A 6,000-nucleotide genomic window follows, 5' to 3' on the forward strand; every position below is an offset into this window, starting at 1 on the left:
GTGTCCTCAGGACAGATCCACCTCTTTGTCTCCCTCCTGCCAGGCTCACCACATCCCTTCGTGCCCATCCTCCTCCTTGCCCAGCTCCAGGTTCTCCTCACTGTTTTCTGTCGTGAAGCAGAGAGTGTCAAGCACCAGGGTGGAGGAAAGGAATATGAGAAGAGCATTTGGGCTTGAAAATATATACATTACAAAAATGGTTATATGAGAAATAATAACTAACGCTCCTTGCTTCCCTTTTTATTTCCATACTGTGTGTGGGCTGAGATGTCTGGGGACTTCGGCCTCACCAGTTCCCTTTCAGGGGTCAAAAGGTTTGGTGCTCCATCAGCCAGGTGCCCATAGGCAAATGTTAAATAGCCACGTCGCTCCGGGTAGTTCTCTTGGGCTTCCTATTCTCAGACCTGCCAGAATTAAGAAAAGAAGGACTCTCGGGAGTCTTTTCCCAAAAAAACAAGGAAAATATTATTGCTGCTTACACCGTACAGCAGTGAGTCTTCTTTGGGAATACTGCGAAGTGAGGCCAGTGCTGAGGAGACTCGCAGAGCTTGGTTTGTTTAGTCTGGCAAGAAGGCTGAGGGGGATATGATTACCATTAAATATGATGTGGGGTTAACATCAAGAAAGGAGGAGAGCTATTTTACACTAAAGAGTGATACTGGCACACAGTCAAATGGGTATAAACTGATCGTGAATACATTTGGCATTGGTTTTAGTAGCCTGCTCCCTTGAAGCAGTGAAGCCTTTAATCTGAATAGTGGGGGGCAAAAAATATGTCTAGATTTTAGAAAGAGTACTACATATTTATGGGGGTATTTTATGCTGCAGTGCTTCCATGGCAGGGGAGTGAATTCAGTGACCTAGAAGGACCACTCAGTCCCATTTCCATGTCCCTCACAGTCTTTTTCAGAAAAGTGAATTGATAACAACATTGACACTAAAATCACCCTTCAGAGACCATATTCTGAGTCCGCAGCCTACTGAGCTGAAAGGTGGGAGACGGGGAGGGAGTTCATCTTTCATACTGCCATTGATTTAGTATCTCGGCTCATAGCAGAGAATAGCACCAGTTTGCACTCAGCTCACTCTTGATTTTTTTTTTTTCTCTTCAAACACAGAGTCTAGAAATTATTTTGTTCAAAAATCAAAGCCCAGATTCTGCAGATGTTCAAGAATCTTTGATGGGAATAGGGGAGGGACTCCTGATTCATCAGTGATTGAACCTAAGTGTATTTGAGTAGGATATTATTCGTTCATTATAAAAGATAATAGAAGCAGGAACACCAACAGTAGCTTTTCTCCTTCATTTCATAGTACTCAGAAAGCAATGATGTGTCCCATTCAGATCTTGGATTTGTCAAGTGGCAGTATCAGCTTTGCATAAAGTCTTTTTTTCTGAACCACTTTTGACGAGAATTGGATATATAATTTTAGAGAGCCAGTCTAAGAGATTATCGTGTATCACTCTTCATGCAATTTCTGGTTGGGAAATTGAGAAGATTGTTTTCCTGGCAGCCCAATTTTTCCTTTCCTCCTCCTATTTTTTTTTTCCTAAACTGTTTCATGCTTTAAGAATCAATTTAGGATAATAGAGTCTTTTCCTTTTTATTTTCTCCTTTCATGCTACTTTAAGGGAATCTGTCATTCAGTATTAAAAGGAAAATATTCTAGCAAAACTTGAGATTGCAGCTCCTTGATAATTATATTCAATGTGCAGAAATGTTGAAGTCTTTCATGGGATCTTCCCTATCAATTTGCTCCTTTTAATGTAACATCCCATGAGTCAGGCCTTTACGTAACCCTATTTACCAATAGCTGCAGAATCATTTATACAAAGAGGAATGCAGTAAGTGCTTTCATTTGTCATCAAAGTATTGAATTCCACATGTGGCTAGTGTGAGAGCCTACACAGATGAACTAAAGACACCTTTTGCAGTTGCACCATCACATACTAATTATTTCTTTTCCTATTTCCACATAGAAGGCTAAAAAAAATAATTTGTGTTGCGTTGTAATTCAAGGCAGATGATTATGAATTAGCTCACATGAGAAAGGCTGATTTTTCATTGAAGGAAAAGGGTATTGTTTGCCTCATCAGCTCATTTTTTGGAGACATTAATTATTAAACTTTGCCGGTCCTATTCATAAGAGGACATCTGAATCCTCCCTCATACAGTTGCAAATGATGAGTTAGAAAAAAACAGCTTTACTCCAGTTCAGCTCATATGGCTGAGCATTGGTAACTGTGCTGGCTAATTAGATATAAACGGCAATCAATTGATTGAAGTTACAGCAAAACCACAAATTCTTGTTTAGACAAATCCTGGTCAGCCTTGTTTGCTTTGCACATCATGCAAATCCCCTCATCCCTGCAAAGGGATGTAAGACTCCTTGCATAGGTGAAATGCTTATAAAAGAGGTGAATATGAGGAAGAGGGCCTGTGGCTAACCTGCTGTGGTCACAGCACCAGCTCATGGGAACGTGTATGTCTGCATCACAGCTGATAAAATATCATCCACAGGCCGTGTTTTTCCTCTCCGCGGGCAGCTGTCATGGGAATTTCTCCCTCCTCTCTCTGCCAATGCTCAGTGGAGGCTTGTTCTTGCCCGTGGCAGGGAAAGGCGCAGGGGTACAACCTCAGGGGCCTGCACGCTGCTGGGGTGTTATGCACAGACCCATGCAGATGATGTTTCTTGCAGAGTAACAGCCATTTGTGAAAGATTATTTAAATTAGGAAATGAAGAACGATGCCATTGATGAATGTTGGCGAGATTTATGTTTAGATCCACTGCTGGGTGCCAACATCAGGGTAGTGGCAAAGACAGCACTGATACTTTCAGAGGAGGCAAGGCACAATACATGGGAAAAAGGAGGTAAAGCCGGAGGCCATGGGCAGTTTGCAAGGAGCACGCAGAATTCACTCTCAGAGCACATTCACTGGATCGAAGAAAACTGACAAATTATGAAATTAGTGGGACGTTTCCACAGTTACAGAAAGGAATTTAATATCACCTATATCCTGGGCAAATGCTCCATTCAGTGCATTACTGGCTATAATGAGAACTGCCTCCTCTTTGAGGAAAAGAAAAACATATTTGCAATCTTTTTCTTTTTTCTTTTTTTTTTTTTCTGCTTTTTTTTTTTTTTCAATGCCTAGTCCTCACTTTTTCCTGGAGGGGACTTGGAACTAGAAAGCACAACAAGCTGAAGAACGTACAAAAAAAACTTAAATTACACCTTTATCTCACCTTAGTTCTCGTACCTCCTGCTGTAGGTACCTGGGTGTTACCCAGCTCCCACCTGCAGGTAGGAAACATCTCTGGTCTGTTAGTTGGTACCAGCCAGGCACAGCTGCAATCAGCATGCTCACACCTCCTTTTTTTAGATATAGACCTCAGATACTATTGTGGTGAACGTAAGAAGACTAATGAGGAAATTTCCTATCTAATAATCCTTTTTTTTTAGAGCAGAATATAAACTCCTTGCAGTATATAACACATAGGACCATTCTTGCAATGCAGATAATGAATCATGAAATTGCTGCACACCATGTGAAGGAGCTCCTCAGCAAGTCATCAGGACAAGTCTATCAGCTACTCGATCTGATAGGAATATCTCATGATATCTAATGGCCCTTGGAATATGTGCTTGTACTGTGCTCTATGCAAACAAAGACCCTGCCATACAGATTGTAGGTCCAGGTTTGGCTCCCTCTTAGAGGCAATAAGTTCTTTAATGGACTTTGCAGTGCCCCTGACAAGCAATTATGTCCAGGTCCATGACATTAAATGCACAGACATGGCAGCACACATCTTGGAGGCTGTCACAAACTGACACTAAATAAATTGTCTAGGACCCCGGGTTGGTACAGCAGTTGATTTCTTTGGAAATATCATGAAGTTTTTTTCGCTGCAGACTTGATTGGAACAGCAATGCAATTACTTCCTGTTAGGAGGATTAATTGACCCACGCTGTTACTCTGAGACAGTAAAACTTAAATGGGGACATAAAATCTGAGCATTAGTCAGTTATTTAGAGCCTAACCAAAGACTCTTTGTTTTTACCACATCTCATTCACTGTGTGACCCTGCTGCCAAAACGTAGCCGTACTTAAAATGACAACATGCGATTATGTGCTATGTATACAAACTGCATGGAAATAAAGTTGTTCAAGATTCCCAAAGATAGAAAAGATAGAAAGCTGCAGACGTAAGAGTTTAAATGCATTAAGGCTGAAGTCTGATCACTTTCTAGCTTAGTTGCTGGACCAAATTTATTTTGCATATAATAATAAATTGGTAGGGGACATACATGCTGGCACAATACTTAAATCTCATGGCTAGCAAAATGTGCCATGGAAAGAAGCACCATCTTTTCAATGACTGAAACAAACCTTTAAAGAGGTTTTAATTTAGTTTCTTGTGACCTTAAAGTCAAAACAAGAAGCTCAGAGCTACAAGCTGTAATCCTCTTGGAAATTTCTTGAGGTTGTAAACTAAGATCAATATTAAGCAGAGTGTTACCAACTTGTTTCTCAACACTATGGATCTGTACCCATCTCCTCTACTCCAAAAAAGTAGATTTCTGTAGTCATTGCATCACTGTGCACAATGTCAGCCTTTCTTAGTCACAGCTGTTTTCTTGCCTGGCTATGAAGGAGAGATATTTATACAAGGTGCTGGAGGTGGGTAGACAGCTCTGCTTGGGTCACTGAACTCACTTCAGTTTCCTGCTCATATGGGTGGCATATCACATCTCTGAAACTTACCAAAAACCACTTTAAATCCAGAGATAAATATTTTTTATAATCTACAATGATGCTTCTTAGCTTCTTAAATCTCCAAAAACATCTTGAATGAGTTAGAACAATAAAGTTCTTTATAAACAATATCTCTTCAAATGGCCAAAACCTTCCATACTCCTAAGAAAATGCCAACCAAGCTAGTGACTGTTTCCCAAAGATTCAGTTACCTCTGTGTAAGCAGGAGCAGCTTCTACAAGATGAAGGGGAAATGAGATTGATGCAGCTGGAATTAAAGACAGGTAGATAGATGGCTAGATAGACGGTTATCTGAGAGATGGAAAAGCACATGAGAACAGCAAGCTGGAAAAATAATTCCCATAGAAAAATCTCATTTAAATCAAGGACAGACTAATGTTTGCAGAAATGATAAGAAACACTACACTGGGAATTAGTCTTTCCTGAAATAAATAGGTTGCTTTCATGAGGCTGCAAGTTAGCCATAATTACTTTGCCCGTTTTTAACCTTATAGTTATTCTAAGCTTCCCCACTTTCAGAATGCCCTAAGAAAGTATCATGTCCTTTCTTCAGACTAGAGTCAAGCAGCATAAATTGCGCTCTGCACGGCACTTGAAAATGATAAGTGGCTATGGTTAGATCTATCCGGAAGCACAAATTTGGCCCAACAGCTCACCATATTCCTTTTTCCCAATGTCTGCAGCAGCAAGAGAGGATTATACCTTGGAGCTGAGCTCCTTGCCTGTGTTTCTACATGCCTCCAGCCTGTCTCAGGCAGAATCACCTGTAAACGTGACTTTCTGGAAGTCCTGGGAGAAAACAAGGAAAGGGTAAAACCAAAATTAGAGCTAAATCTGCCTACTAATAACACGATTTAGAGGTCAAGCTCTTTTATTCATTCAGTGGACATAGAAGGACTCTCACAGCATGAGGAAGCTTATTTGTATGAGTAAATGCTCATCTCTATGAGTAAAGTTCTCAAAACATCATGGGGCATTTTAATACGTAATGACTTAGTGACTTAGCAATGACACAGTGGGAAGAGCGAAGCCTCCTGAATCTCACGGTTGAGGCAGACGTACCATGGCACACCCAGCAAGCACTCCTGTCGGTCAGGCAGAAATACAAACTTTAAAACTAGGAAATATTAAAACCAGGGAGAAAATAAAGCAGTAAACCCACCTGGGATAATGTGCAGTGAGAGCAGAGGTATAAGCTGTGGTGAAAAGAAACCCCTCT

The sequence above is a fragment of the Aythya fuligula genome, chromosome 2 (assembly GCF_009819795.1).
Source record: "Aythya fuligula isolate bAytFul2 chromosome 2, bAytFul2.pri, whole genome shotgun sequence".
Lineage (NCBI taxonomy): Eukaryota > Metazoa > Chordata > Aves > Anseriformes > Anatidae > Aythya > Aythya fuligula.